This window comes from Triticum aestivum, chromosome 5B (genome assembly GCF_018294505.1).
Source record: "Triticum aestivum cultivar Chinese Spring chromosome 5B, IWGSC CS RefSeq v2.1, whole genome shotgun sequence".
In the NCBI taxonomy this organism is placed as follows: domain Eukaryota; kingdom Viridiplantae; phylum Streptophyta; class Magnoliopsida; order Poales; family Poaceae; genus Triticum; species Triticum aestivum.
The window spans coordinates 629,523,157-629,543,885 of NC_057807.1; the positions used below are offsets into that span (position 1 = coordinate 629,523,157).

Sequence of the window (20,729 nt, forward strand, 5' to 3'; positions counted from 1 at the left end):
TGCTGTCGAGTTCTCACTGGCCGGCTCCTGACCAGTCGGCTTGTTTTTAATCAGAACCCCCTCCTTCATCCCTCGGCCAAAACCGCGGGGGCGGAACGCGAGTTCACTCCCGACCGCGCGGCGGACGACTTGGACGACCCCGACTTGGGGGCGGCCGCCTTAAACGACGACGCCGTGGGGGGAGGCGGCAAGGCAGGCGGCTCCGGGCTCTCCGCCACTTTCGAGGACTCGCCGGATGACGACGAGGCCGAGCCTATTCCGCGCCGCTAGCCAGCATCCGACCATCAAGGCGCGGGCTCATCTGCCCGGCCGGCTGCTCGGGGGCGCACGGAAGCGAAGCGCGGCACCGACCCTCTTCGGCAGTCTGCCGAAGAAGCCCAAGGGTACTGTGGCGGCAACCAAGCAGGACGAGGCGGCCGCGAAGGCGGCCCACTTCCGCAAGGTGGTGAAGCAGCCGCAGGCGGTTTCGGCGTAAGTGTTAATTTTCGCATGCCTTTCTTTCTTCTCTTCAGTCGGCCTTCTCTTGATTTACTAAACAAGGGTCCGCTCTCTCTCGAGCGGACTACAGCCGCCTCCATAGTCGGAGGGGCGGGAGGATCTTCAAGCTCCCGCCGCGTGGACCCCCGTGCCGAGCTCCAAGCGGTGACGGAGCGGAACATGCGGGAGGCACAGGAGGAGCGGGAGGCAGAGGAGCAGAGGGCGGCCGCCGCCAAGGCGGCTCAGGAGACGACGGCGGAGTCTTCAGAGGCGCAGGCCGACACGGCGGCCAAGGCTCAGGCAGAGGCCGCGGCCGCGGAGAGGGCGGCGGAGGCCCTACGTAGCCAGCCTCCACAACTTATCATCCCCCTCCGCACCGTGGCCCCCCGATATCCCGGTGCCCCCACCGAAGGAAGCCGACCGTGACCAGCCGGTGATGGAGAGGGAGGGGGCGACACAGTCGTCCCGGAGAGAGAGGTGGTACCGCCACCGTCGGCCGGGACGGGCCAAGGTGGCCAGCCCAAGGCGCCGCCTGCGCAGCCGGCTGGAGGCGAGCCGGCTGTGGGGGCGGATCTTGTGGTCCTGTCACCGACTCGTCGGCGCGCAGGGAAGGCGACTTCGGAGCCGGAGCCGCAGAGGGCCGCAGGCTCCAGCTCGTTGGCCCATGATCTGGAGAAGGCCAGCGTCAGCTTGCTAGGGTGGACGCCGGGCGGTGGGACGGCCGTGCTGAATGTGGTGGCGCAGGACATTCGGAGCCTGCTTTAGTCCTAGGCCGCCACGCCGAAGCAATACACCCAAGAGTTTCTCGCGACGCGGTCGGCCATCTGGGTAAGTCTTCTTGATTTCTTTCGTGGGGGCGCATCAGCGCACCCACTGGGTGTAGTCCCGAGCTCCGAGTCGGCTGCTGAGCAGGCGGCTTGGAACTTCTTAGTAGACTTTGACTGATGTCTTGTTCTTATTCGCATCTTCGTCCTGTCTGCTGGACTATCACAACCTCCATGCTGCTACCTTCAACTCCCAGGCCTGGGAGATGAATCAGAAGGCCGCCGATCTGATGGAGAGCCGGAGTAAGTGCTTCGTTTTTTATCTCATGTGGGGGCGCGTCAGCGCACGCACTGGGTGTAGTCCCCGAGATTCGGGATGACTGCTGAGCAATCGGGTCGGATCTTTCCTGACGACTTCTTCCTTATTTTCTTCTTCTTCATATCCGCAGGGGCCAATGCTGACTTGAGGGAGCAGCTAGGAATAGCTCAGACCGCCCTTTGCGCCAAGGAGACCGAGTGCAACGCCTTGGCCCAGGAACATGATCGCCTGGCCAAGAAACTGGCCGACCAGGAGGAGAGCCACAAGGCGGCCCTGAAGACGGCGCAGGACAGTGAGGCCGCCCTCAAAGCCGAGTACGAGACCGAGGCGGCGAGCTGGGCCGAGGCGAGGCAGGCGCTGAGCGAGGGTTACGACCGGGTTGAAGATTTGATTGACGGTAGGCCGCCTTCCTCTTCGTCCCTTTGCCCGCCCCTGTCATCTGATCTGTCTTCTGACTTGTTCTACTTCTTTCTTCTTTGTGCAGAATACTTCCCCAGCTACTCCGTTGCCGCCAACCAAGCCATCGAAGCTCACCGCGAGGCCCAACGGCAGGCTGGGGTTGAGATCGCACCGGGTGCCAACCGGACGCTTGAAGAGAAGCTTCTGGCGATTCAAGCCCGCCTCCAGCCGGCTTACCGCATGCTCCGCCGTCTTCAGCGTGCCGAAGCGCAGGTGCTGGCCGCCCTCTGGCCCGGCGAGGTGATTCCCCGCACCCCCAGTCGGACTGCCGACTGGCTGGAGGTAGTAGTCGGCCGCTTCGAGGCCTGGAAGGCTTCTGCAACTCGGTGCGGGGCTCGGCGGGCGCTAGAGTTCGTTCGGGCTTGGTATCCTGGGTTGAGCTTGGACCAGCTGCGCACCTGGCGGCAGGAGGCTGACGAGGAGCTGGAGGCGGTGCGGCCGGCTATCATCTAGCGCGCCTCGGCGATCGCCGACTTCACCGACACCAGCGCCTTTGCCCCTGAGGTGAATGAAGACGGCGTCGCTCAGCCGGAGGAGTGGTTCGGGCTGAACCCAGCGGAAGGAGAAGACTCGGCGGAGGAGAACGACTCCAGCGACGAGGGCGAAGAGGAGGAGGAGGATGGTAAGGACGCCGTGCCGGACGGTGGAGAGACCGGACAACCTCAGCCTGATCGTGCCTCTAGCAACGAGGCGCGTGTGAGCATGCCGCCTGCAGCAGGCGGTGATCAAGCCGAGACTCGCCAGCTGGCCACTCCTCCAGCCGACACTGCCGTCTCCACCAACCTGCTCGATACGCCTGTTGCTCCCTTGGCCTGACTTGCCGTCCATGCTTTCCTGCCCGTTACTCCTTGAACATTTTTTTATTAATTTTGCGCAGTTCCACCCACTGGGGGTGTATTCAAACTTTGTTGAATGCTGGCCTTTCAAAGGCCTTTTGTGTAAATATAATTATGCATGTGCTTGGCTTCCATTCCTACTTGCTTTTCATCTTTTGGCTGTTCTCCTTTGCCGCCCTCCCTTAGTCGCTGCCTTCCCAGCCGGACAGCTGCTCTGCAGTCTGTGGCCGGGTAAGGGCTTGGCCGTCTGGGAGGACAAGTACTCAAGCTTTCTTAGATTGTAGCAAAGTAAGAAGGGAAGCCGGCCAGTCGGCTGCTTTGACAGCCGGTTGGGGGTGGGGGGGAGCCGGCTTGTGTTATATAAGTTCGTTAGTCCTTAGTCGTTTTTTGTGTGGGAATCCTTTCCTGCCTTTGACTCTTGTTAGTCGGACAGTCGATTCTTCGAGCTGCGACTTTCAACAAGAGAGGGCTTGGGTGCCAGCACACTACTTGTCTGACTGCAGGTAGAACTTAAATATAACCCAAGGCGGCAAGTCCCCGGGCCGACTAATCGCGGTGCCGGACGAGAAAATGAATGTAATAACATAACCATGGGCATGATACTCATCATTCGTAGATAAAAGAGGGTAGTCCCCGAGTACTCCTCGGGGGGCCCGTTGTCTCATACTTAGTGCAAAAGGTAGCGTGGTACATACTGCATTTTAACTGTAAAATCTTCGGAGGAGATTGGCGTTCCATGGTCGTTTCGACTCCTTGCCGGAATCATCCCTCTTGCGTGCCTTCGGCTTCTACGCGTCAATCAAGTAGTAGGACTCATTGCCTAGAGCTCGGCTGATGACGAATGGGCTTTCCAAGGGGCCGAGAGCTTGTGCTGGCCGGCTGTTCGCTGGATCAGCCGGAGCACAAGGTCGCCCTCTTGGAAGGATCTTGGCTTGACCTTCCGGCTGTGGTAACAGCGTAGACCCTGCTGGTAGATGGCGGGCCGGCTGAGGGCTAACAGCCGGCCCTCTTCCAGCAGATCGACACCGTCTTCTCGCGCTTCTTTGGCCTTCGCCTCCGTGTACATGGTGACCCAAGGTGAGTCGAACTCAATGTCAGTTGGGATGACAGCCTCCGCACCATATACAAGGAAGAAAGGGGTGAAGCCGGTTGACTTGTTTGGAGTAGTGCGCAAGCTCCATAGGATGACCGGCAGCTCGTCGAGCCAACAGCCGGCCGAACACTCCAGTGGCACGACCAATCGGGGCTTGATGCCGGAGAGGATGAGGCTGTTTGCTCGCTCGACTTGGCCGTTTGACTGCGGGTGGGTAACGGGCGCTAAGTCCAGTCGGATGCCCTGTGTCGCGCAGAAATGTGCCAGTGCTCCCTTGGCAAAATTCATGCCGTTGTCGGTGATGATGCTATGTGGTATGCCATACCGGGTTGTGATATATGCAATGAATGTCATGGCAGTCGGCCCATTCAGCTTCTTGATAGGCTTCGCTTCAATCCACTTGGTAAATTTGTCAACGACGACAAGCAAATGTGTCATGCCGCCGTGCACCGTCTTGAATGGGCCCACCATGTCCAATCCCCAGAGGGCAAACGGCCAAGTGAGGGGAATAGTCTTGAGTGCAGAAGCCGGCAGGTGTTGCTTGGAGCTGAAGACTTGGCACCCTTTGCAGTGTTTGAGTAATTCCTTGGCGTCGTCCAAAGCAGTCGGCCAGAAGAATGCATGGCGGAAAGCTTTGGCGACGAGCGATCTTGAGGCTGCGTGGTGGCCGCATTCGCCTTGGTGGATGTCCTTGAGGATTGCTATGCCCTTCTCCGGCTCGACGCAGTGCTGGAAGACTCCAGTGACACTGTGCCTAACGAGCTCTCGGTTCACTATTGTGTATGCTCCGGCTCGGTGTTGGACTTGTCTTGCCGAGATCTCGTCAGTCGGCAGCTCTCTGTTAACCAGCAAATTGAGGATGGGCTGGGCCCATGATGGAGCTGTGACTTCTTCTGTTGTCAAAATGGCTACTGCGACCAGGGCGGGTGGGCTGGGTAGTGAAGAGTTGGAGTCGGCCACCGCCTGTTGTGTCGATGCAGTCCCCGGGCTGGGTTCTGAAGTCCCCGGGCCAGGTACGACTACAGCAGTCCTCGAGCCGCCTGTCGAAGTCCCCGAGCCGCGTGCTTGGCTCCCCAAGCCGGATCCCACTACATCGGTGTCAGGCGGCACGAAGATGGAATCAGAATCTGGAGACAGCTTGACAGACGGCTTGAGGAGGCATTGGAGAGAGACGCCGGTTGGTATAGCTTATCGGGTGGAGCCTATTCATGCCAGGGCATCTGCTTGCTCGATGTCGGCCCGTGGCACGTGGAGGAACTCACATCCTTCAAAGTATCCACTGAGTTGCTGAACGAGGAAGCGGTAGCTCGCCATGTTTGCGTCCTTGGCATCCCAATCGCCGGATGATTGCTGGACTACCAAGTCCGAGTCACCATAGCACAGGATCCGGCGGATGCCGAGTTCTTTGGCTAGCCGGAGCCCGTGTATGAGTGCCTCGTACTCGGCCACATTGTTGGAGGCGGCAAAATGGATTTGCAATGTGTATCTGAGCTTGTCGCCTTTGGGAGACACTACTAGGGAAAACCTTATACACAGAAATTTAGCAACAGCGCGGGTCAAAAAAGCGCGCTAGTGCTATATAGCAGTAGTGATTTAAGAAAAACCGCGCTACAGATAGAAACTTAGTAGTAGCGCTTGTAGATGCGAAAGCGCTACTACTAATATTCCCATTGGCAGAATGATAGGCTACGCATAGCAGTAGCAGGCTTCCAAGAAACTCGCTACCGCTATGGCATAATTAGCAGCGCGTTTCCTGAGAAGGGCGCTACTACTAACGGAAATAAAATAAGATGAAAAACAAATAGAAAAGTAAATGAAAATGAAAGAAATAGAAAAAGGAGAAAGGAAAAAATAAAATGTAAAGCAAAATAAATGAAAAAGCGAAAAATCAGAGGAAGGCATAGCAGCAGCGTGTGTTTGTAAGAGGCGCTATAGCTAACGTAGCTGCAGCGCGGGTCATAGACCCCCGCTATAGAAATAGAAAAGGAAATTAAAAAAGGAAGAAATTTACATAGCTATAGCAGCAGCGCGTTTTGCAAAAACCGCTATAGCTATCTTAGCTATAGCGCGTTTTGAGAAACGCGCTACCGCTAAGTTTGACTTAACCAAAAAACCGTCCCCCCCCCCGGCCACCACTTCTCCCCCAAATCCCTCAACCCACCCCGCGCGCCGCCGTCTCCCCGATTCACCGTCGCCCCACTTTGCCGCCGACGTCGACGCCACCAGAGCCGTGCGCCGTCGACGACACCGGAGCCGCCCCCAACGCCACAGAGCCACGCGGCCTCGTCAACGCCACCGGAGCCGCCGTCGACGCCACCCGATCCTTCCTCGCCACAACTGCCTTCCTCGCCGTCACCGGAGACGCCCCTGCCTTCCTCGCCGTCACCGGAGACGCCCCTGCGTCCCTCGCCACCACTGCCTCCTCGCCACCACCGGAGCCATCATCTGTAAGCCCCCACCCATCCTCTCTCTCTCATGCATAGGTTAGCCAGTTTAATTAGGTTAATTATCTAGGTTAGGGCAAAAATTTAGTTAGGGCTTTGACAGAGAAGTAGTTAGGTTAACTAGTTTAATTAGGTTAATTATCTAGGTTAGTGCAAAAACTTAGTTAGGGATTTGACAGAGAACTAGTCAGGTTAACTAGTTTAATTAGGTTAGTTATCCAGGTTAATTAGTGCAAAAATTTATTTTAGGCTTTGACAGAGAACTAGCTGCGTTAACTAGTTTAATTAGGGTTAATTATCTAGGTAAACTAGATTAACTAACTAGGTTAAATAGGTAGGTTAATTAGGTTCATTGGATTAACAAGCTAGGTTAAGTAGATTGGCAAAGGTTTTTGATTTTTGAAAAGACCACTATTTTTCAAGGAAAAGAATTTAGGCAAATTTTATTTTTCATTGAAGTGGTCATGTTATATCTTTTCATTGAAGTTGTTCGATTGTGCCCAAGTGGCTTTGTTGTTTCCAGGGAATGATGCTGAGTGGCCTATGTTTTGCCGGAATGTTAATTCATTTCTGTTCCGGCAAATTTCAGGTTCTCGATTTGTCCACTTTTTAGCAAAGGTCATGCCGAAATTTCCCGTGAATTTCGGCATGACTTGTGCTACAAACTAGGACATATCGAGTGCCCGGGATTTGCCGCACCAGGAAGGAGTCAACATTCCTGCAAAACAATAGTCCTTTTTTATGTCATTATTCATTTTATTAGGTCTAGAATTAATTGACTAGATTTAATCATAGGAAACATGGCTAGCAACGATGAAGGACAGGGTTCTGGTGATTGCGACGACGTCTACCGGGCGGCAGACGAATTTTTTAGCCTTACCGACGATCAATAGATGTTGTTGCTAGGCCCACCGGTGGCATCGGGGACTGAGACCAACACGCAGACCGGTGCTGAGACCGACACGCAGACCGGTGCTGAGACTGAGACCGGCGCTGAGATTCAGACCGGCATCGAGACCGGCACTGAGACTGGTGCTGCCTCAGGGAGCGGAGCTGGTGTAGAACCGAAAGCAAAGAGGCAACGGGTTCCTAACAAACTCAGGACTACTAGACTGGTGGTCACGGAGGTGGACGACGGCAATTTTGAGCCAAAGGCGCCCGAGGAAGCGCGCGCGTGCTACGGTAATCAAATAGGCTGCATCATACGGACAACCGCCACCATCAACGATGAGAATCTAAAGAAGATAGAAAATATGAGGAGCTCCTCCTAAAGAAGTTTCACCAGATATTCTTGTTCCCGGGCCGGAATGAGAAGGATTATGAAGATCCAGACAAGGACCCGGCAATGAAGAAGATAACCAAACACGCCATGACCAAGTTTACCAACGCGTTGGCCGCCTGCAAAAATCGAGTGAAAGCAAAGATCAACGACGGGGAACCCTACTCCAAGATTGTAAAGGATAGTCCGACAATCACGGAAGAGCAGTTTCAAATATTCAAGGAGGCTTGCGAGGCCGAAGCTGCCAAAGAAAAGTCTAAGTACATGAAGGGGCTTCAAAAGAGGAACATTGGGACCCACCACCTTGAAAGCCGTGGTTACGGCGGAAAGAGGTCCAAATGGGCCAAGGAGGACGCGGAAGCCGCGAGTCTGGGCATCCCAGACCCCTTGGCGGATTTCACCGCCCCGCAGGAGCGTGACGTCCTGAGGTCCCAGCACCGTTGGGACCCAGTGAAGAAGGTTTACGAGACAACACCGGTCATTATGGAGTTCATGAGACTGCTGGTAATTTTAGTTTCTGATCAATTCGACTGCACATGTTAGTCATATTTGTAAACGATCCTTGTGCCTTTTGCAGAGAGAGCAGCACCGAATTGCGGCCGAAAGCGGCTCGCCGTCTGAGGCATTGGCGAGGCCCAAGTGGGACACTCCATTCAATCGGGCGTTGAACATATTGAAACAACAACCGGTGGATACTCGACCGTCGTATGGACGCGTGCACGGTGTCGGAGACGGCGCCACATGGAAGAAGTACTACCGTGAGACCACAGAGGAGAAAAAGGAAAGACGGAGGTTAACTGAAGAAAGCATCGACAAGAAGGTTGAGATTTCGGTTGAGAAGAAATCATCTCAGACAGTCGCAACAGCGGTAGCTGCCGCAAAACAGGCGAGTGCAGATATATCTACTTCCTTGGTGACGGGCATTTACACTTGGACAAGGCAAAATCCAGAAAAAAATGCAGAGGACTTTCCCCTTGTTGGCTTCTTGGGAGCACCTGCTCCCGCACCGGCTCCCGCACCGGACGTGCTCGGTGGTGCCTCCTCTTTGGCTGAGCTCGACGCCCTCACTGTATCTGCCACACCGGCCCCCTTCAATATAAATGTATAATCTCCCGTTTTCGTTGCCTTTCGGATGTCTCACGTCGCAGACATTTCTTTGCAGGCCGACGAAACCCCGTGCACCATATTGTACACCATCGGCGAACAGAAGGTGGACGTGGGGAAGGGGACGATAATGGAGCCGAAGGAACCATTGTTCCACAGCCGGTCGATCCCCCCGAACGTCTTCAAGGTTTCCATGGCCAGTGTCAAACCGGGCCACGAGAATTTGCCTCCTCTAATACTAGTGGGGGATGACGACGAGACCCCGCAGCGGCTTGGTGATTGTTGCAATGGGTGGGTCCTATTGTGGCCAAAGAGTCTGCTTCGTCTGGAGGCGGCCGGGAGCACACCCACGAGCACGCAGCCTCAGCAAGGTATGAACATCAACACCCCACTTACCCAATTAGCGTCGGGTGTCGGGTTGGGTGATAGCGGACGGGGTAAGAAGGTGGCTCCATTAGTCGCTGATGATGTCGCCATGGATGAGGATGAGGATGATGATGGTGCTGAACAATATGTCTATACTGGCGCCTCCTCAGGGTTTGAGCATCATGAGTCGGTGCTTGAATTACTGTCTCAACGTATTATTGACGACCATCCGGTGGTAAAGAAGCCTAGGAAGAGAGCGAGGAAAGGCAAAAAAGCTGATTCTATGATCCAGCCGCCTCAGCAGCCTCGGCTTCAGGACCGTGTAGATATCCCCGATGCGGATAAATGGCATATCCCCGATCGACCAATCCTACCTGAAACAGTGCTACGGGCCAGATTCGGCGATCTAAGGAGACTTCATGACGATGTGCTGCGGGTAGAGAAAGGCCTCGTCGCCTCGAAAGATCCAGGATACCCACTCTACGTGCTTAACATTCTGCGGCAAATGTCGTACGTCGACGGCTTCCCCGCGGATAAGTTCTTCCTCCGATTCGATTACATATTCGACATGTTTCACGTGAAGAAGCTGGATTTTACATTTGTCCGCCTTTATGCCTTGCACATGAACTACATCATTGGGGTTGACAAGATATGTTTTATCTGTCTCGCTGACCCGTACTACATGCACGAGGGCTTCTTGGGAGTCTGTGCACAGCATCGTGAATACGCGAGGGATTACATCGTCAGTTTCATGCTCGCCAATAAGGACAAGGAGGCGATTCTCATGCCTTATCATCCCGTGTAAGTCATCCGCGCTGCTATCCTTCCTTCGATTTCAATAATTCATTTGCATGGTGGAGGCTAATTAATTTGAGGTGTACTTATTTTGCGCAGTGGCAGGCGCGCCGTCCTCATCATCCTCTACCCCCGATTCTCCCACGCTCTTTACTTGGACTCGTCGAAGAACATTCACAAAAAGGATTACACCCACATCAAAGATGTTCTCGACAGTGCTATGTTTTACTACCAAGCAAGGGGTGGAGAGGTTAGGGACAAGAAGAGAAGGGGCGGCAGGGCCGCCTTCAGCCATAAGACCGACTTTTGCTGCATCCAGCAACCGAACGATTCTCTTAATGATGGATTCTATGTCCTACACCACATGCTGGAGTACAGACGGGATCACCAGAACCTTCACATGGCACCTAGATCTGGCGATGCCCATATTCTGCAATGGGCAAAGGACATAGGAGATATCGAGGATCATCGACTTCGAGCTGAGTTCTATAACATCCAGCGCGAACTTGCCCAAATCATCATGAATGAGGTCGTCGGAAAAACAGGGATGTTCCATGCAGAAGGACAAATGTCGCGGGAAGACGTCCGAACATGGATAGCCTCTCAGCGTCTCGACATGAAGCCTTTCACTAAGCTCGATGACTATCTCCCTGACATGGATGGATGGCATGACATGATGGAGTGATTGTCGATATATGACAATGTGTCCGTTTAGTCCATACTTTCTTTTATGACAAAACTTTGAGTTATGCATGGTGAAACTTTATTTGTGATGTAATTAAACCGTCCTCCTCCTCGACTAGCGAAAATCACTCTAGTTAGGTCATTTTGGGTACGATGAACTTTGTTATTTATGCTTATGATATGTTGTTTCTATTTTTGCCAAGTCTGTCTCTTTCTGTTGCTCAACTATATATGTTGCATATCATCGACTCATGTGACGATGCAGGTGCATAGATCATAGATGGTGAAGAAGTGCTACGCCAGGAGTATATATACGACAAGTGGCTGGAGTGTCAGGCCCAGGTGTACTGGTTTTCGGTTTCCGAGCGACACGCAGTACTTAGTTTAGGTTCACGCTAATGCGAGAGAGGGATACGAACTCATGTACTCAAAGTGATAGCTATTCTCGCGTATATCATTGTTTAGATGGATGACGATGTATTTGCAAGTAATCGAGACTTGTATCACTATTTTCGAGATTGATGACGAGAGACCACTTTGTGTTGGATGATGATTATGATGATGACATGATTTGATGAGACTAATTGTATGTATATGCTATGATTACATTTGTATGTGGATGATATGCTAAAGATTATTGTATAAAGCCTATTCAAATACAAAACAAATAAAAAACAAATATGCAGGAAAAAAACTAATAAAACTAGTAGCAGCGAGGGGGGGAAATTTAACAGTAGCGCCGACTTACCAGTAGCGCTTCCTGCTGAAAAGCGCTGCAGATAATATCACTAGCGCCCTTTTCCAAAGAGCGCTACAGCTATTCATCAGTAGCAGTAGCGTGGGTCAACAGGCGCTACTGCTATACGTTAGCTGTAGCGCCTTATTAGTAGCGCCGGTACCCACGCTACTGAGAGGGCCAAAACCCGCGCTGCTGCTAGGCTTTTCCCTAGTAGTGAGAGGTGAGGAAGATGCCGGCTCCCAAGCCGGTGCGCGTCTTGGATCCATCGAAGTGCATCCGCCAATGAGTGGAGTCGGGCGCAGGCGGCAGGTACTGGGTCTCGGCCCGGTTGGCGGTGCGGGGTTGGTAGAAGATCGTGTAAGGAGCCAGTGCAATGGCCCATTTTGCCACCCGGCCGGATGCATCCCGGCTGCCTATGATCTCGGCCAGCGGGGCAGTACATACGACCATGATGGGGTGTTCTTGAAAGTAGGTCTTGAGCTTCTTGGCGGCAAAGTACACACCATAGCACATCTTCTGATAGTGTGGGTAGTTCTGCTTCGAGGTGGACAACACTTCACTCAGATAATACACCGGCCTCTGGACTAACTGAGCTCGGCCTTCATCTGGGCGCTGAACCACGATAACGGTGCTGACCACCCGGCTAGTGGCGGTAATGTAAATGAGCATGGGCTCTTTCTCAGTCGGTGCCGCCAAGACAGGCGGCATGGACAACATCTTCTTTAACTCGTGGAAAGGTTGGTCTGCTTGGTCATTCCACTCAAAGTGAGTGGATTTCTTCATGAGTCGGTAGAGGGGGAGAGCCTTCTCCCCGAGCCGGCTGATGAAGCGGTTGAGGGAGGCCAAGCATCCGGTAAATTTTTGGACGTCTCTCAGCTTGGTAGGAATCTCCATTCTCTCTATGGCCTTGATTTTCACCGGGTTGCATTCGATGCCGCGTTCCGAGACCAGGAAGCCTAGGAGCTGGCCAGCTGGCACTCCGAACACGCATTTCTCGGGATTGAGCTTGATCTGAAACCGGCGCAGGTTTTCAAATGTCTCTTTGAGGTCTTCCAGCAGGGTGTCGTGCTTCTCCGTCTTCACCACAATATCGTCTACATAGACGTGGGCATTTCTGCCGAGCTGCTTGAGGAGGCATTTCTGCATGCAACGCTGAAAAGTGGCATCGGCATTTCTCAAGCCGAATGTCATAGTCAGGTAGCAGAAGGCTCCGAATGGTGTGATGAAGGCAGACTTCAGGCGGTCAGCTGGGTCCAATTTTATCTGGTTGTAGCCTGAGTAAGCATCCAAGAAGCTCAACAGCTCACATCCGGCTATGGAGTCTATCACTTGATCAATCCTTGGCAGAGCAAAAGGATCTTTGGGGCAGGCTTTGTTGAGGCTGGTGTAATCAATGCACATACGCCACTGTTTGTTTTTCTTCAACACTAGGACCGGGTTGGCAAGCCACTCTGGAAAGAACACTTCCATAATGAAGCCGGCTGCTAGAAGCTGGGCTATTTCTTCTCCGACTACTCTTCTCTTCTCTTCTGACAGGCGGAGCAAGGGCTGCTTGACCGGCTTGGCGTCTGGTCGGACATGTAGCTTGTGCTCGGCGAAATCCGTCGGAACACCCGGCATGTCCTTGGGAGACCATGCGAAGATGTCCCGATTCTCATGGAGGAAATCGACGAGCTCGCTTTCCTATTTGCTGTCAAGGCCAGTTCCCATGACAGCGTACCTCTCCGGGTGCTCCGGGTCCAGAGGTATCTTCTTCGTTTCTTTGGCCGGCTGGAAAGAACCTTGAGCATCATATTCCTTGGGGTCAGGGGACAGGGCCGGCTGCTTGCCGGCCATAGCCACGACTCGGTCCAGCATTTTCTTCTCTTCAGCAATCACAAGGGACTCGGCCAGCCGGCTACTAGCTGCTGCACATTTAGAGGACTTCTTGTAGTCTCTGGCTATGGTGATGATGCCCTTGGAACTCGGCATCTTCATCTTAAGGTAGGCGTAGTGGGGCACAACCATGAACTTGGCCAGAGCAGGTCGGCCAAGCAGTGTGTGGTATGGGCTCCCCAGATCCACTACTTCAAACCATATTGCTTCTCGGTGGAAATGATCTTTGTCCCCAAAGAGAACATCTATCCTGATCTTGCCGATTGGTGCGCAGGACAGGCCGGGTACGATACCGTGGAACACAGTCCGACTAGGCATGAGCTGCTTCGTCTTGATGTTCAGCTTCTCCATGGTGTCATGGTACAGTATGTTGATGCTGCTTCCGCCATCTATCAGCACGCGGGAGAATCGGGCAGCACGCCTGTCTGTCGTGAGGGTGGCATCCAAAACCAATGCATAAGAGCCGGGAGACGGCATCACCTTTGGGTGATCGGCCCGACTCCAACTGATAGGCTTCTCCGACCAGTGCATGAACTCGGGGTTGTTGGAGGTGACCGCGTTGACTTCTTGGTGTTGTCGGCGCCGGCTTCACCAGTCTTCAGGCTGGCTTGTAAAGACGACGTAGGCGGCATGCTCATCAGGGAACTCGTCTTGAACAGCTCCGACTGCTAGCCGAGCGGCCGGCTGCTGAGGAGCCGGAGGCGGCTGACCAGCAGGCGGAGGCGGCACCAGCCCTTCGCCCTTGGAGATTTGCGTGAGCCAATGGCATTTCCGAGTAGTGTGTTTGGAGGCCATCGCGCCGCTGTGGAACTTGCAGGGGGCATCAAGGGCTTGCTCGTAGGAGAAAGCCGGCTGCCAAGCCGGCCTGCCGCCCTTCTGCTTCTTGGGCGCGGGCCGCCCTTCGGGTTGTTCGTCTTCGACTGTGGCCACTTGCCAACTGGTGGAAGTCGGCATAGGAGCCTTGCGCTTGTTGTCATTCTGGTACGGGCGTCGGTTGGAGTCTCCAGCCGGTGTCTTGGGAGCCGGAGCGAGCACCTTCCCGGAGGCGTCTACTTGGAGCTCGGTCTTCATTGAGGAGTCGGCCGTGGCGTACTTGTCTGCGATGACTAGTAGCTCGTCGAGGGTAGTCGGCTTGTCGCAGAGGAGTCGGTGCTTGAGGAGGGTGCCTTCTCGGCACCTGGCGGTGAAGTACTCTATGGCTTGAACCTTGTGCACCCCCTCGCAGGAGTTGCGGAGCTCGGCCCAACGCGTGAGGTAGTCGCGGGTTGATTCAATGGGCCCTTGTACACACAAGGAGAGCTGTCGGGGCTTGGGAGCCCGTTTGTAGGTGCTGGTGAAGTTGCGGATGAAGGCTTCGGTGAAGTCTAGTCATCTGTTGATGCTATAAGGCTTGAGGCTGTTGAGCCAGGTGCGCGCCATGCCTTGGAGCATCAGGGGGACATATTTCATGGCAACGCGCATGTTGCCGTTTGCTATGCGAACTGCGGTGGAGTAGTCGATCAACCAATCTTCCGGCTTCACGGAGCCGTTGTACTTGGGCGTGTCTCTTGGGAGCGAGAACCCTTTGGGGAAGGGCTTGTCGCGGATGTGGGGGTCGAAGCAAGGCGGGCCGACATCATCTTCCTCTTCTAACGCCAGGGATCACACTAGGCGGTCGATCCGATGGCGGGCATCATTTTCGCCGACTCCTTCGCGGCGACCTAGTTGGATGCGTGACAGGCGGCGGGGTGGGGTATCTCTCCACGAGGCGAAGGAGGAGGCAGATCGCCCCGTCGCTCCACAGCTCAAGGGCGGCCTTCTGCATCGCGCTCGATGGTGATTCGAGTCCGACTGCGACTGGCAGCCGGCTCCTTTTCTTGCCTTGTGCGAGCTCCGCCCGTAGTCGGCGCACGTGACGTTGCACCGTGCTCTTAGCGTGGGGGAGGGCTTTCAGCGCGGACGCCGGCTTCGTGCCGCTTTGCGGCCGCATCGATCAGCTGTTGGATGCGTCTGGTCATGTAGGGGAGCTCGTCGACCCCTACTCCATTCAGCTCGTCTACGACCGACTGGGCGGCACGTAGGTTCTTGAGAGGCGTGGCGTAGACTAGGCGTTCTGCTCCCAGTATGTCGGTGATGGCCGCGCCGCGTTTCTGGACGACGCCGGCCCGGCTCGGCCCGCCGGGAGGCGGCGTGCCAAAGGTGGCGCGGTCGACTTCGCGCTGGTGAGCCTCGGTGAGGCGTCTCATGGTGGCTAGCTTCTGGCCCTCCGCAATGAGGGCAAGGCGGTGTACCTCCAGCGCCTCGGCGTCGGCGTCGGCCGGGATGGGGCGGACAAATCATGCAGCACCGCTTGCAGGGTGTCGTGGGTGTTCTTGCCAGAGGCGACTCCGTGGCTGATGACCAGCACCTCGGTGATGGTGTTGCCGCCGCTGTCAGCTTGAGGGAGAGGATCATCGAATACCACCACATTGGTGGGGAAAGTGTCGAGCGATGCCGTGTCGGAATCGACAAGCATTGGGTCAGTGGATCCAACCGACTCCAAATCCACAGCAGGCTTGCTGGAGACGTAGAGTTGTTCGAGGAGGCTGACGAGGCGGCTCTCGGGGCAGCCGGTGCCCGCGTCGGATGTGGGCTCGTCAGAGATGCGAACCTCGCCAAGAAGATTGGCGAGGCAGCTCACTGCGCAGGCGTCGTCGACACCTTGCAGCGCGTCGGGGCAAGCGCCATCAGGCGTGCTGGGCTGGCTACGCTCGCGGGGGAGGAAGAGGGTTCCCATCCAGAACAGGTCTCCGAACGACGGTGCACCTGGCCCCATGGTGGGCGCCAAATGTCGAGTGGTAGGTGCGACATATGCCAACGGGTGGCTTATCATTGTGGGAGCCAATAAGACATCACCGGTGCCTGGAAACGGGATAAGGCGAAGACATGCACGCCGGCGAATCTTACCCAGGTTCGGGGCTCTCCATGGAGATAACACCCCTAGTCCTGCTCTACGGGGTCTCCGCATGATCACTAGATGAACAAGTAGCTACAAGAGGCTCCTTGAGCTGTTTGGCGAGACGAGGAAGAAGGGGCAAGGCTAGCTCTCTTCTCCTCTCAAAGTTGTGTCTAAAACTATCAAAGTCCAACCCTTTGCATGGGAGCCCTGGGGGGTTTATATAGGCCTACCCCTAGGGGTACAATGGTAATCCGGCTGGGCGCGGGCCCAACCATCAGTGTCTACACTCACCGGCTTCTCCGCCGACTGCTGGGGCCCGCCGACTGGTGGGTCCCATCAGCTGCCGGCCTCCTGGTCGACAGGTAGGCCCCACCGCTTGGTCCGGTCGGGGGCTGGTTATTGTTGCCTCACTCTTGATGACGAGGGCTTTGTCGAGGTAAGCATGGCTACAGTGTCGCCGCCTTGCGGGCGCTCACTATAGCCTTACCTCGTCTTCTCTCCTTAATGGTGCATGTTCTTCGGGGGAGGGAGGGAGCCGGCTGGTGAGGGCCGGCTACATCCCAGGCCGACTAGGGGAAGCAGGGCCGCCTTCGGGTGTCTCTCTGACTAAAGGGGCCCGCCGCCTGCGGGCCGTACTGATGGCCCGTCGTGGGTGACGTCATGGTCAGCATGGCAACAGTGCCGCGCCGGACGGGTCATGGCTGCCCCGTACGGCGTACTATAGCCATGCGTACTCCGGGATTCGGGGGTGACGGGTTTCACTGTTGCCACGCCCCGTCCCATCTCCGTTATGTGGGTGTAGACTTTGAGGGCACGATCTGGGCCGCCTATCAAGGGCCGGCTTCTTGGAGTCAGTCGTATCGTGTCCGGCTTCTTGGAGTCGGCCCTCCCACGTCTTTCTTTATGAGGATTCTAGGGTAGTCGGCTGGTGGGGTAGCCGGCCGGGGGAAGGCGGCCCCGTGTCTTGGGTGCTCGAAGGCTTGATCGGCCTATTATTTTTTGAAGAGCCAGGGGGAGCCGGCTAGGCTACCCGTTGTCATTTACTTCGACAATCATACCATCATTGGCTAGCTCTTAGGGTTTAGCCTCTAGGATCTCGTGGTAGATCTACTCTTGTACTACCCATATCTTCAATATTAATCAAGCAGGAAGTAGGGTTTTACCTCCATCGAGAGGGCCCGAACCTGGGCAAACATCTGTGTCCCTTGCTTCCTGTTACCATCAGCCTTGACGCACAGATCGGGACCCCCTACCCGAGATCCGCCGGTTTTGACACCGACAAGACCCTCTCCTCCTCTTTGTCACACTGCTTGTAGGAGGTGATGCTCTATCCCTTTCGACAGCTTTTTTGAGGAGGCTCAACCTTGGTGACCCTCGAGCAGTCATCATAGTGACTTCTGAACAATATTCATGACATGAACAACAGAAAAAAAACATAAACTTCTACGCTATACTTATTACTACTACACTACAAATAACACGTTATGCATGTTGATGAGCAATGGCATCTCTAAGGTTGTTGCCTTCATGGTTGATTTGATGATTTTTGAGGAATATCACCGTCAGGAAGATCAACAAAATTCATGACATGTATATTGTTTGGTTGGTTATCTAACCAACGCTCATCTCCTTTTTTAGATCGGATGATGTTATGTAAGATTGTTGCCGCTGCTGGTAGCTTGACTTGGTTCTCTATTTGATGATGTGTGCCCACTTTGAGGATTGGGAACCACTTCTTCAAGATTCCTAATCCCCGTTCGACGTGATTTCGTAACACGGCATGCCGGAGATTGAATAGCTCCCTATGATTTTGGGGTCGACGACGACCGCGTGCAAACTCCTTCAGATGGTACCGAATACCATGATACGGTGCCAAGAAGTAAGTTGTGTTGGCATAACCACCATCAACCAGATAAAACTTGCCCAGAGGTACATGAAACCCACTGTTAAGTGCTGACCGGAGAACTTTAGCATTAATAGCAGATCCCTCCCAGCCACAAGAAATGAAGGTGAAGTTCAGGTCGAAGTCGCACACGACAATAACGTTATGGCTTAGGGTCCCTTTCCTATTTCTGAATGGTGCGGCTTTTTCTCCTAAAATTGTTATGGGAACATGTGTCTCATCAATTGCCCCAATGCAGTTCTGCAACGAAATACTATAACTTAGCACCTATAACATGAACAGTAAGTTATTGATGTGGATCAAAGTTGGCAAAGCAAAAACCTGAAAATAAGGAAAGAATCTCGTGTCCGACTGAATCTTTGGATGCACTTGACTAGGATTTGGAGGCTTCAAAAAATGCTTGGAGAGAATAGGGATGATGTCAAAGAAATTCTTCATTTGCCAATGGAAAGTATCCCCGCTGTGACCAAACCGAACTTGAAGGTCTTCAAATGAAGAATTATGAGATAACATCCACAGAAATGATGCTACTTTCTCTTCGACTTTAATTCTGGTATCTTTCACCAACTTCTCCCTTCGAAGATAATTAGCCAAAGATTTGAAGATACGCGGCTTCATCCTAAATGCTACCCGACAGTTTTTGATGTGCCCTTCGAGTAACTCCTTAACAAACATCTCGCCTGTTAGCGATGATGTATGATGCGGAATCCTCCGCTCCCTAAGAGCAACTCCATCGGTCTTTATCAAATGTAGTGCAGGGAAAATGAATAACATCATTTCGTCATCCTCCTCCTCCCTCTTCCTAACACGGTCCCTCATTTCCGGATCCATTCCAAGTATAAAGAAGAAAAATGCCGCTAGTTATTACTACTACACCTAAACAGTAAGAGTGCAAGTTGTACAAACAAACAGTTCATATGTCCGGCATCGGAACATCATCTAACAGAAAGGACAACACTGGAAAAAATGACAACTGCAATGTCTAGTAATGTCAATAGGAAGGTGGTAGCACTTGAGCTCAAATTCTTCAACAACTACAATGTCTAGTAATGTCAGATATTAACATAGCTCTCAGCTTACCAAAAAAGAACAGTTTGTAGCACAGATCTATTGACCAAGCAATAATAATCTACAACAATATGAATAAGGAGAAGATTAAAACAAGAGGAATAATCTACCTTGTCCTTCACGATACTGCCCAATTCAGGGTCTTGCTACAGCTGTGAGGTGACGAAGCTAGCCTCTAGAAAATGAAGACAAAATGCAGATTTAGCTATCTTTTCATTATGTACACAAACTGCACTATGTATATTTAGATAATCAAGAACAGATAATGATCACACACAAACTGCACTATGTATATTTAGTCCTTCTTTATACCAAGAAATAGACTAACAATTATACTAATTCTGTCGATAAAAATAAAATAAACTGATGATAGGATATGATAGTGTAGTGCAAATCGAGATGATGACCCTAGTGACAATCCTCCCCCTCTCTCTCGACCTGTTATCAGTCTGTCTAACTACAAAATTAACACTGAAGCTGGAGTACTACCCACAAATCACAACAGACATACAAACAAATTACTGACACAAAATTGTATTGCTGACTCCAGTACAGAGTAACCTGCTGAGTCCATTTACTAACACCAAATTGTACTGCTGACTCCAATACAATTTACTAACAAGGACATATCAGAATAGGTAATCTAGCTGACCTTCCTTTCTCATTTCAATATGGAGTGACAACACCCAGCAACCACTTGCATTACCTATCTAAATAACAATTGATGCTAGTTCCTAGGAACCCCAAGAAAGTCTCAACCTTGACGACCACATTCTGGATGACAAATCAAGATCTGGCTAGGTTTTCATGGAGGGGGCAAATCAGTGCTGCTAGAGAGAGAAAGAGAGAGAGAGAGTAGGAGGGGGAGGAGGAGGGAGAGAGAGAACTAACCAGAGATCTCGTCCCCTGCAGCAACCACTTCTCCAGAGCTAGGGTTCCGGCCATGGCAAGGGGGCGGCAGGGGAGATGTGACAATCGGAGGTTAGGGTTCCGGCAGGGCCTCGTGGAAGGTCGTCGAACCAGGGGGACACCCTCCTCTCGACGTAGGTTGTGCCGCCACCGTCATCGTCCACTCGCCGCCGCCGCCGCCTCCTTCCGCTTCTGGCCTCGCTCGGGAGAGATGATACGAGCGCCTTGCTCGGGGGGATTGCTTCCACGGGGTGCCAGGAGATGATTTTTTCCACGTGGGTTTGGAGAGGTTTGGGCCGGGGAAATACCACACGGGGCTTAACCGAATGGAAAAAACTGGGCGGGCCGGGTTTATTCCCCGGCGGGGAAATCCCTGCGGACCCGCGTGGATTAGACCCAAAACCTCGTGGGGCTGGGCTTAACCGAACAAGGCCTAATGGAGGTAAAACCCTACGTCCTGCTTGATTATATTTGATGGGTATTGGGGTTACAAGATTTGATCTACCTCGAGATCGTAATGGCTAAACACTAAATGTCTAGCCTATGTAAATTCCGATGGCCTTTACAGACTAAACCCTCCACACCGGAGGGCCCTAGGGTTGTACAGAGTCGGTTTACAGAAGAAGGAAATAGCACATCTAGACATTAAACTTGCCTTCCACCCACATATGAGTCCTACCCAGACACGGGGGACAGTC

At 53.4% G+C, this 20,729-nt stretch overlaps 1 long non-coding RNA gene across 2 annotated transcripts in view; it reads right to left on the minus strand.

Moving 5' to 3' along the window:
- Positions 1 to 20,027, minus strand: part of LOC123117246 (uncharacterized) — a 30,590-nt gene extending 10,563 nt beyond the window's left edge. The window contains exons 1-2 of one of the 2 annotated variants that reach the window (XR_006457320.1): positions 20,014 to 20,027; positions 17,437 to 17,548 (exon numbers count right to left, since the gene is read on the minus strand). This is a non-coding gene — a long non-coding RNA (uncharacterized lncRNA). Of the gene's footprint in view, positions 1 to 17,436; positions 17,549 to 19,232; positions 19,271 to 20,013 lie in introns of those variants that run through there. The other variant, XR_006457319.1, reaches the window with a different exon arrangement.
- Positions 20,028 to 20,729: the final 702 nt, after the last annotated feature.